General features: G+C 45.9%; 1 protein-coding gene across 2 annotated transcripts in view; it reads right to left on the bottom strand.

Annotated features, from left to right (window-relative positions):
- PTPN14 (protein tyrosine phosphatase non-receptor type 14) overlaps positions 1-11,749 on the bottom strand; it is a 168,994-nt gene extending 157,245 nt beyond the window's left edge. Inside the window, exons 1-2 of one of the 2 annotated variants that reach the window (XM_060131371.1) lie at positions 11,219-11,749; positions 10,357-10,446 (exon numbers count right to left, since the gene is read on the bottom strand). The gene's annotated coding sequence lies outside the window, so the exon portion shown is untranslated. The remainder of the gene's footprint in view (positions 1-10,356; positions 10,447-11,218) is intronic. The other variant, XM_060131380.1, reaches the window with a different exon arrangement.
- Between the last annotated feature and the right edge of the window lies 1 nt (position 11,750).

Consider the following 11,750-nt stretch of genomic DNA (forward strand, 5'->3'; position numbering starts at 1 on the left):
TCTTTCTTTGAAGGATGTAGTGCCTCAAATCCAACCTGAACATTACTCTTCCCTGTATTATAAACACATAAAATTAGACTAAATGTTTACCGTTCCTAAAACTTTCCCTGAAGGTTGGTTTTGTGAATAAATTCCTGATATTTTATTTTAAACTTGTTCTTGTTCTGTGCTTGTCCCCCCCAAAATTCAATTAATAAAAAGTATAAAGTTAGTCTGGTCTGCTAATGAAGACTTTAAATGCTTACTTGTATTAATAATCCAAGTCACTCTACTCTCTAATTTAGATGTTGAGTTTCTTAAAGACAACAAACAAGTCTTCTCTATTCCAGGGACCTTCTCAACTGAGATGCTTTTTCTAGAAAGTATTTCATATAATATTCATGTGCCTTGAGATTACATGTGTTTCATAAAATCGATTTTTTTGAAAGGTCCTAACTAAAATAAATCCAGATTCAACACATTTTTGTTTACTGCAAGACTTCTTGGAGTTTTTAACACGCTCATGTACACAGATTTCAAACCGCTATGCTCAGCCATTATTACCATTCTAGCAGTCTACAGATGAGAAAAATTAATAATGAATTAAGAGAAGCAAACAACAGGGAGATAGTCTATAATTATCGCATGGAAATAGACATCTTTACAGACCTTTGCACTGAGTTTCTGGCCCGATGGGCTGTGCACTGTGCATTTCTCCCTTTTATCATCCCTGATACATATACAGTAATTAACCTATCAGAATCCTCCAGATGAAGGCAATTTATTATAAAGGAAGGGAGGAGAAAGGGAGGAGAAAGGATTGGAGTAGGGAGAAAGAGAGGAGGAAGGAAATTTATCTGAATAATGTAGTAAAGTGTAAACACCACTTCATATTCACAGGCCAAGCTTAAATGCCTAAACACGTGCACGAGGATGAAGCGACATGAAACACACACTTGTACCAAAACTAGCCCTTGGAAAATAGGCCTCATTTTGAAAACAACCAAACAGCTGCTCGGCAGAAACACAGCACAAATCATCCTTCCCAGCCTTTATTTTTAGATGCCTGTTAAGAAAAACAATAATTTTCTAAAGAATATAATTAAAACCGGTAGGTGTCACTTCATTATTTTGGAGTTTTAATTCATTTCACATCAGTCACACTTTTTTCCCCCTCATAAATCACATAATTATATAATATTCCATAACAAATTCCTTGCCTTTGAATAAAAGAATTTATATGATCTTTTTAAAACGTACAGATTTTAAAACAGAACAATCCACCCAAAATGACAGTATAACCCACAGGTTCAGACACAGGGGGTCTAAAAGTCAGCCCCCTTTTTCAAATGATAATTTGGAGACTTGCGTATGTCTAAAAAAAATGTGTACCTTCGTCATGTAAAGCACAGTTTACAAAATGTCTAATGGAAAAGAATATGCTTAATAGATCATAGGATTTCATTGGCAGAAACGAATGCTAATTGCCTGCTGGAGTCTTTAATGAAACCTAATTGCTGGCTTGAGCTGTCACCACTGACCCTGGTAACAGACCAGTACACCCTTCAAAAACCTAATACAGCATAATCCTCCTTCATTACAGTTATTATAGCTCTGCAGTGGGACACGTCTGCCACAAAAATGCTGCCTCTCCTCTACAAGGATGTGTCACTTCTCCATCCCAGAGCAAGTAGCGTTGATGGCATAAGTCACCCTTACAACAAGTGGTACCACCTCAGAGCGCAGATCTACTTCAAAACCTAGACTCACACATCCCTTGGACACTGCTACAGAGACCATCAACATACTCCATGGTCACGGGGGGAAAGGACTAAAAAATAAGAACAAACCAAAACAATTACACCATCACCCATCACCATAAGGTAAATGGGAAAAGCAGAAGAAATAATTTCTAAAACTAATCATGGGTTTGAATTAGGACATCCATGTGTAAATCAATTCAATCTACAGTCTACATTTCCAATATTGAGCCCACAAGATACTCCCCCTTCAATTTGAAGTTTTTTCAGACACGCTCTTTTTAAAAAAATTACTTCAATTAAAAACATTAATCTTACATCTATGACTCAACAATTTCGAGCATTTATTGAACTTCTACTCTGCAGCAGGTGCCAAGAACCCAAAGATAAATAAATCACAAAACATGTCCCCGAAGAGCTCACAGCTTTGGGGAGATAGATGAACAAACAGCTATAATCCAATGTGATGCTTATCAGTAAAGAATGGGGAGAGGACCAAGGGAAGGCAGATCAGGGGACAATGAACTCTCCCAAATGATAAAAAGGGAATGTCAGACAAAACATCTAGAAGATGTAAAACTCGTACTAGACATTAAGGAACAGAGGAAATTATGATGTGACCAGATGGGAAAAGGAATTCAAGGGAAGAATAACAGTAACAGCATGAGTCAAATCCACAATGTTTCAACCATGAGAAATGTTGCCGGCCCAGGCTAGAAGTTAGGTTAGGTGGGAAAAAGAGCTATGCATGCAGAGCCCTGAATGCTCCGCTAAGAAGTCTGCATTTGACTGTGGGCAGTCTCATGTAGTATTAAAATGAAATATTTTAGACATACAGGAGAATATAGTAAACATACGTGTCCCCGCCACCCAGCTTAGGAAATAAAACAATACGACATCTCTCCTCACCTCTGCCACCACCCATCCCCTGTATTTGGTGTTTATTATCTTCTTGGCATTTCTTTACCAAGTTGACCCTTGAACAACATGGTGTGAACTACATGGGTCCACTTATACTTGGATTTTTTTTTTATAGTAACTACAGAACTACTTGACCCGTGGTTTGTTGAATCTGTGGACGTGGAACCACGGATATTGGAGGGGGAGGGAGCACAACTATAAGTTACATAAGAATTTTCAACTGTGTGTAGGGTTGGCGCCCCTAACCCACATGTTGTTCAAGGGTCAACTGTACTTTTACGACAGACATATGTGTCTCTAAACAATATAAAGTGGCCAGAAAGATTTCAAGCAAGAGACTGAAAATATCAGACGTGTTTAAAACAAGACTCTGCAGTGTAGGGGGTGGACTGGTCTCTGCACTGGCAGCGGCAGGACAGGTGACAAAGAGATGTTGAGACAACTGTCTTTGCTGAAGGACTGTCACGATGGAGAGAGGAAGGGCAACCTCAGCCTCGGAGTACATTCCTGGGGCAAGCAGGAGGCAGACCCCAATGAACAGTTACAGGTGACCCGCCGCAGAAGAGAAGCAACAGGCTGGGACAGTCTGTGCTGGGAATGAGGAGGGACGTGGAGAGGAGTGAGGCGGGTGGCAGCTACTGGGCAGCTGGCAGGCTAATGACAGGGATGAGGCAGGTTAACCAGGACACAAGGCACAAAGAGGTAAATGCCAAGACAAAGCGGCAGAGGGGCCTGGCCAGGGGGTGAGATCGGGAAGGCTGCCCAGAGGAGCAGTACTTAAGGTGGACCTTGAGGATGCTTTTGACAGGTTAGGATGGCTGAGCACCACGATCCCTGCCCATAGGTGACACGTTATTGGGCCTGTTCAGGAAACAGCTGCAGCTTGGCAGAACCCTGGGGAATAGTGGGACATAAATCTGCAGAAATCAGAGGACCATGTGGGGATTACTTGTGGAGAACCTTAAAGATCAATCTGAAGTATATATAGTGTATACACGTAATTCATAACAAACTCACTTTCATGACCATGAAATCTTCTTTAGTCCCTTTTACTTGAGAACTGAAATAAGGACCAGAGCCCATCTCGTGATTTGGGTGATAACGTCAGTGACATCATTGCTGCTTATTACATGGTTCTGTACGCAGAACAGGCCGTCCTGGTTAAGGACAGGTTGGTATCCAGTGTGACATGGTGTCATGAAGGGTCTCTTTCCTTTTCATTTTAAAAACTAGTAACCCAGAGATTGAATAATGAGTGATTTGCCTTTTCCTCTTTAACATAAGGGACAAAAGAAAATAATGCATAGAAAGGAAATTAAGCATATTCTAGTCAATAGTACATCTAAACTTGTGAAAACAATTTTGTTTTATGCCTTAACCCCCAAGTATTCCAACTTATTAATCTTTTTGTGATATTTACACTCCCTTGATCTGCAAGGTTTCCTAGGTTTGAAAAATGAGGAAGAAGATTACCATGTTTTTGAAAGTATACGAGTAAAACAAAACAACAATAAGACCAGAGTATCAGTGACTTGATAAAATAACTCAGGGAGGGGCTTCCCTGGTGGCGCAGTGGTTGAGAGTCCACCTGCTGATGCAGGGGACACGGGTTCGTGCCCTGGTCCGGGAAGATCCCACATGCCGCGGAGCGGCTGGGCCCGTGAGCCATGGCCGCTGAGCCTGAGCGTCCGGAGCCTGTGCTCCGCAACAGGAGAGGCCACAACAGTGAGAGGCCCACGTACCGCAAAAAAAAAAAAAAAAAAAAAAAAAGCTGAGGGATGTGATTCATCTCCTCAGATGAACAAATAAGATGTGTATCATAAATAGCACTGATATCTGTTTAACTTAAAATCACTTAGAGTCATTAATATGATATAATCTTCCCAGAGCACCACACCTCCTATTAAAGAATAAATAATAAATTCCACACCAAACTCAGCTCTAAACCTTCAGGTCAGTATTTCAGAAATGCATTCATTCGCTGATTCTTTAAACACTTAAAAAAAAAGTCAACTCCCTTTCATTCTCTGCAAAACGGCAATAATAATAGTACCTACTTCACAGGGCTGTTGAAAGACATAATAAAATCATCGAAAGTGCTGAGAGCACTGGGAGAGAGTCCGCACCAGTAAAGGTAAGCCGTGGCTATTTCTAGCCAACCTCCATACAGGGTAGAGATTCTGAACCAAGTAAAACGTGAATCCTGCCAGGAGAAGCTTAAAACTCAGTAGGGGAAACAGGGAGGTAAACATATATAATATGGTGAGACAGAACTTACCGATAGAGCTAAGTGCAAAGCGCTCCGGAGCTATAGAGAAAGGAATGCCTAACTGGTCATGGGAAGGCGTGTTAGGGAAGAAGAAGCTTTAGCTGAAGGCACAGGGACTAAGCAGGTGGCAAAGGGGAAGAGGTCGCTCAGGGTCGGAATGTAAGGAACAAAGGAGAGGGGATTACACATCACCAAATCTTAGGGCCCTAGAACAGAGAGAGAGAGAGAGAGAGAGAGAGAGAGAGAGAGAGAGAGAGAGAGAGAGAGAGAGAGAGAGAGAGAGGGAGAGAGAGAGGGAGAGAGAGAGACAACAGCAGATGGGAATGGGAAGGTACTCAGAATAAAGAAGCTTTATCATACAGGTAATAAGAAGCAAAATAAGAATTTAAATACCATAAAAGATTTGTGTTTTAAAAAACTCTTTGAAAGAGTAGATGAAGAATATATGAAAGACAGCCTTTGAAACTCTTGAACAATCTGAAGAGGCAGCGGGGATGGAGGGAAAGGAACAAATTAAGGATATTTTAGAGACACAGACTCAAAGGATCTAGGGACTGACTGGGTCTGTTATTGGGGTTTGAGGGTCAGGGTTGGGGGGTGCTAACAAAGAGTGACAGGTTGAAGAGAACTCCAACTGCCTGGCTTCGGCAGCTAACTCAGCTGATGTCACTAAGACAGGACATACAGAAGCAGCAGATTTTGTGGCAAGTTCAATCTGAGACAGGTGGAATTGGGCATGTAGATCGGATAACCAGATGGAGAGAAGTACCAGATAAACCGAACTGTTTGGAACCAAGCGGAGGGGTCTGGATGGGAGAAGATAGCCAAGCAAACCCATTAAAATGTAAGCATCTAAGGGGCTTCCCTGGTGGCGCAGTGGTTGAGAGTCCGCCTGCCGATGCAGGGGACATGGGTTCGTGCCCCGGTCCGGGAGGATCCCACATGCCGCGGAGCGGCTGGGCCCGTGGGCCCGTGAGCCATGGCCGCTGGGCCTGCACGTCTGGAGCCTGTGCTCCGCAACGGGAGAGGCCACAGCAGTGAGAGGCCCGCATACCAAAAAAAAAAAAAAAAAAAAAAAAAGTAAGCATCTAATTCATGCTCGCCATGGGTCTGGCTAGGGATAAGTGGCTACTAAGGGACTCCCAGCCTCTCCAGAGCTCTAAAGCAACCAGAAACAGAATCATTCAAACCAATACAGTGAAAAACTTAAGTGACTACCACCCCAAGGCTGACTGGGATGGATGGACCAAAATGAGATTCCTTGGCTCAGTGATTACTCAAACTGCAGATGATCAAAGGACCGGGAGTATTAACACCACCTGGGAGTTCCTTAGGAATGCAAATTCTCAGAATCAGAAGCTGGGGTGGTGTGGGGAAGAGCAGCTGTCTGTGGGTAAGGAGCCCTCCAGGTGATTCTGAGGCTCACTAGACTTTGAGATCTACAGCCTTAGCTAATGCCCCAATTACTTGAGGGGAATGGAGTGTGAAAGAGAACTCCCAGGAGACAGGTCTCCAAAGATTTGAGGAAACTGTAAGTTAGAAAAGGATACACTCTGCACGAAGACAAGCATCAGGAACTTTTGCTAATTTTCAACAGCGAAGCAAAGGAGAGCACGTCAGTGGTCCTCACCGTAAAGCTTTCTAATTGAGGAATATCATTCAGTACTAAAATCTCAAACATTACAAACGTGAAAAGGATGCTCTGCTTCTCAGAGGATGCCACCACCACCAGCGAACCCTTTCTCATTTTCTCACCAGACACCTCCCTGTTGAGCAACATCGAGCATTTATGGGATGGTCGCCTAAGGTTACAGGATCTCTGGATATGCAACAGGCCTCTGGGTCAAGCTAACTGACCAGATTCAGGATGAAACCCTTGAGCTGGGCCTAATGGAGTCCCCTAAGGAACTAAGCTAAATCACCCACATCAAATCCTACACACAAGATTGATCTAAGCATGGCCACAGTATGTTTTTTCCAGTAGCAAGGACCATAAAGCAAGTCCAGCAAAAGCTTGACTGGAGAGTAAAACAAAACCAAGCTGAGGCATATGGAAGCAACAGGAAAAAGGGAAAGGAAATTAAAACAATGTTAATACGCCATTTATAATCCAACTTAGACACATAACCACCCTTATCCCACAAAAAGGTACTTAGTCACTATTACCTTTTACCCTCAGCTACTCTAAATCCTCATCCACAAGCATTGCATCATATCCTTTCATTCAAAATTATAAATAATTCAGAGATTATTTATTTTCATAATTGGTGTGCATGCAATACGTGGCAAAGGCAATGGCTGGTCCTAGTAATGTGATTTCCTCTCCCCTTCCACTGCAAAAATCCCAGCCTGATCTGCATTTTCTTAAACTTTCTCCCTCGACCACTCAAAGGGGTCCTCTCTGACCTGGGACCAGTCTACAATCCCGTATGCACGATCTAGCCAATTCTTGACTGTAACAACCCTTTCTGCTTCTAGAACAGCTACTACACACCTGCCTTACTGCTGTTTTAGGAGTTGTTCCTTTCTTCTAACATTCCCTCCTGTTGGGAGGTTGATACGAAGATCAATGAGTTAATGTTTGCCAAATACTTTAGGCTTCTCGGATGAAAGGCAACGTTAAAGTTCAAGCGACCTGAAGCTGGCAGGACACAAGAGGCATTGCAGTTACCTCCTTATACTTGGGCTTCAAAGAAGGAAAGCAAGGCTGCAAAGACACTCATTTGTGTCGATCGGCCAGCTTTTGCACTCTTGCTATAAAGGCAGGCGGATTTATTCTAACATCATTTAATTAACTGGATTTCAACATTAGAAACACAAGGATCCTTGTATTAGCACTGGACCCTCGTTACACTAAGTAGTATACAGGGAAAAGAATCCTTTTCTCTGCCCTTGTCTATGTGGCTTTCCCTCCCAACTATCCTACTGCCTGGTCCTGCAACGCTCGACCTCCTCATATATGAGAGGCCAGCAGCTGCCAGCCAACACGTGTGCTTTGAGCCAATAGACCAAAAAAAAAAAAAAAAAGGGGTCAAAGACAAAGCTTTATGTGTATGTTGGCACACATGTGAATTCAGGCTGCTGGGGAAAAAATGACACACACAAAGAGCACATTCATGGCCACATATAACTCCTGGAACATATAAATAGCCATCCTTGACCCAACACCTACTCTGTGAGGGAGGCACTGTTAGCAGAGGGACATACAGCATTACACAGAATTCCCCACAAATATCCTGGCAAGTTAAATACTACTGGCCCCATCTAAGAGATGAAGAAATGGAGACTTGGAAGGGCTGCGAAGTTCGGCCAACATCACACAGCTAAACGATGGCAGAGCTGGAATACAAACCTAGCTATATCTTGAACTCCCAACCCTGGATCCCTGGCACCAGCATACCGATAGCCCGGAAAAGCTGCAAAATGTGCTACACACACCCCTTGGACCATTTAATAAGCCCTCCCTGGGGCTCAGACAGGGGAAGAGAGAATTAAATCAATAAGAGGAGGCCACAGAGTCTTATTTTAGACATTAACTTTAACCTCTTCTCTACCAAAACTTGTTTGTTTTCCCTCGTTCTTTTTCAATCAGCACAAGCAGCAACAACTGAATTGACTAAAGAGTTCATCTCATCTCTTTCCCCTGCCTTATGTCTAACAAAGTGCACAGTACCGTGCTGAGGCTTAGAATGAGTTCCAAAAAATGCACAGCATTTGGTGACTAAGTAAAGAAGTTCGAATGCAGGGTCGCAGGTGACAAAGGATAAGAATATGGAACCCAGGTGGGGGACGATGTGCAATCAAAGGGTTTATGTTTGCTTCCCTGGAGCCAAAAATGGAAACCCTTAATAAGGAGGGAAGGCACTGGGAAACCAAAAAAATTTTCATAGTTCTCGACTTCTGGCTCTTCCATTCAGGACAAGTAAGAATTCTCCCCGAAATTCTGATTTTCCTCTGAATTCTTTAGGTTCCTCCAAGTGAAAATAGTCAAACTGCTCTTTCCATTACAGCTGTCCGTTCCACATGGTCCGCACAAACCTAAATAACTAAAGCATTAAAATTCACTATGTGTTTAAGCCAATGATGGAGGCTGGGCGGCTACCTGGAATTAGCAAGAAAAAGCTTCCCTTGAGCCATTACTCTCAAGCAGGTCCTATACCTTCAGGAAAACCCTCGTCAAGGGGCTGTTCTTGAGATAAGGTATGGTGTTTGCGGGGAGCTTAGGTAAACACCCGACACTGTAGGAAGTCAATGTTCTTTTCTCACTCTGATGGACTGGCCTGAGGTCACCAGAAGCTGGACTTCTGCCACCTCAGCCAGGACACAGCCACTATGAATAATAAATACTACAACGCGACTTCAGCCCCGAGAAGAGGCACCCTTGAGAGGCAAACACGTACAGGAGGCTGCCGTACTATAAAAAATTTTCTAGGCAGGATCTGCTGAATCCTGGACGATGAGGCTACGACAATCTCCCAGAAGACATTCAGTTTTTCATAAAGTTTCAGAGGAAGGGAAAGTCATCCTTCCAACTGTGCTGGGGCAGTAATGACTTGGAAAAGTGGAGAATACTACAACAAACACAGTGACACATACGTGAACTCACTCTGCACAGCATGGCCACCCATTCGGATTAGGCAAAAGAGCACCGTGCTGTTCAGCCCCATTCATTAACCTATCATTCTATAAGGCACAAGCTTTTAAGGCCATCACCAAAAGACAAGGCAACTTTAATACAGGACTCTGTAAGCTACAGTATTATCACCTATTGCTGTCAGGTGGCTCTTTAAAAGAGAATCAATACCATTCTAATGAAACCAGGCCTGGGCCAATTAGTGCCAATGAAAATTTAGATGGTCCCACAACCACTGCTTGTTGTAGAAACGGCATCAGGCATGAAGGCGTGTCCAAAAAGAGAGATGTGTGCTCCTCTGGAAGCTACTTGGTTCCTCTAAATGCTTCCACTTTAATTTCTGATATTTAAAAAAAAAATGCTACACTGGCCATAAATCCCCCTCCAGCCCCCAGCTAGCTACTAGATATGACCTTTTTGTACTCGTCTTTTGGATGACTCTTACTTTGCACAAGCTCTTTCCTCTGCGCGAAACGCACTTTCCTAATCGGCCCTCCAGGTGAGCAACATCTCAATCCTCTCAGCTCAGTGCACACCTTGCCCCCTCACCTCCCGACCAAGGCTTCTCAGGCCCTCTCATTACGCTCTACTTCTAGATCAGCCTGAGGGTTTCCTCCGGGAGGCTGCAGTTAGATCTTGTTTTAGCATCTTTGTATCCCTTGTTCCTAGCCCAGAGGGGAAACTGCAATACTAGATTCCTTGAATGAATGGGTGAACTAACCCATTTGAAGAAATTCACACATTGGTGGAAATCCTGTAACCCACCAGCAGCCAGCAGTCTAGAGATTCCTCACCTTCACAAAGAGCCTGCAACAGCCAGTCCCTGGACAGACTGAAGACGAAACCCCACAATCTCCTTAAGTTGTAGCTGGGGGTGACGGCAACTAGAGGAAGAGGAGAGGAAAGCGGGACAGGGGCGGCGTTACCTCACTGCTCCCTCCAAAAGGTGGAAAATCCCTTACAAGCATTCAAACCCCCGATGTAGCGGTCATGCCAGGAGAGAGGGGAGGCGGTGCATTAACAACACCCTCAGAACTTGTTAATACTCAGAACTTCGAGAGTTTGAGGTGGAGACCTGTTCTGAAATTATGCGGCCACAGGTTTTCCCGATGGGCCGGCCCGACCACCCAAGTAGGGACCAAGAAGCCCTGGGGTTTGGTGGCTAGGCTGGGGCCTAGTGGGAGGGCATGCAAACTCCTCTCCCTCTCAGGATCCTGTCTCCTTAGGGGGCAAGAGGAGGGTCGCGGAGAGAGTCCCTCTCCAGCCCGAGAGGCAGCAACGTCTTTGGCTTTCATCCTCCGGCCCGCACCGTCTGGGTATCTCCAGCTGCCCTCACTAGGCCCTCTCTGGATCCCAAAAAGGAGAAGGGAATGGGGAAGAGGAGGCGAGAGTGTGATTTCACCACCAGCTCTCCAGACAGCGCTCACCTTCCACCTAACTCCCCAGACAAGCTGTGCGCCGCAGCGGGCGGCTCCCACCGCCACTTAAAACTCCTGCGGCCCGGCCACCTCGCGCCCCCGCTGCCCTGCCAGGCGTCCCGGGCCGCCGATCCCAAGTCGGCGTTGCCAGCGTTTGCCCAAGTCATCGGCAAGGCGCCCGAAACGCCCAAGAGGCCCCCAACCCCGGGCCCGACTCCCCGCCCCAGACGCCGCTTACCTGCTTACATGGCCCTATCGGTGCCCCGGAGTCCCGCGCGGAAAGGCTGTCCTCCGCGGCGGCGGCAGCGGCGAAGCCCCAATTCCCCCAAAGAATTGATTCCAGTGGCTGGCGGTGGAAGGGCGGAGGGAAGGAGCCGAAGGAGGCGAAAGAGGAGGGAGGTTTCCGCCGCGAACCCGGCGCGAGAGTTGGCGCGGGGGCGCTCGGAGAAGGGGAAAAGGAGAACCACCCTGGCTCGCGTCTGTCCCGCCAGAGGGAGGCTGGGACCGGGAGGATGGGCGAGGTGGGAGGGGAAGGACCGCCAGGGGCCACTGAGTGGCGGCCGCTCCCCGAGGACCAGCGCCGGGAGGGCAAGCGGCGGAGCGAGGAGGAGCGCAGCAACCTGCCCCCGGACTGCGCCCGCCGCGCCCGCCCGGGGGAGAAAAAGTTGGGACGAACTTTCAGGGGCCGGGAGAGCCAGAGCGGCAGGAAATGCGAGCGGCCGAGAGAGGAGGGAGGAAGGGGCCGTGCGAGTGGGAGGGGACGGAGCAGG

This window comes from Lagenorhynchus albirostris, chromosome 2 (genome assembly GCF_949774975.1).
Source record: "Lagenorhynchus albirostris chromosome 2, mLagAlb1.1, whole genome shotgun sequence".
Lineage (NCBI taxonomy): Eukaryota > Metazoa > Chordata > Mammalia > Artiodactyla > Delphinidae > Lagenorhynchus > Lagenorhynchus albirostris.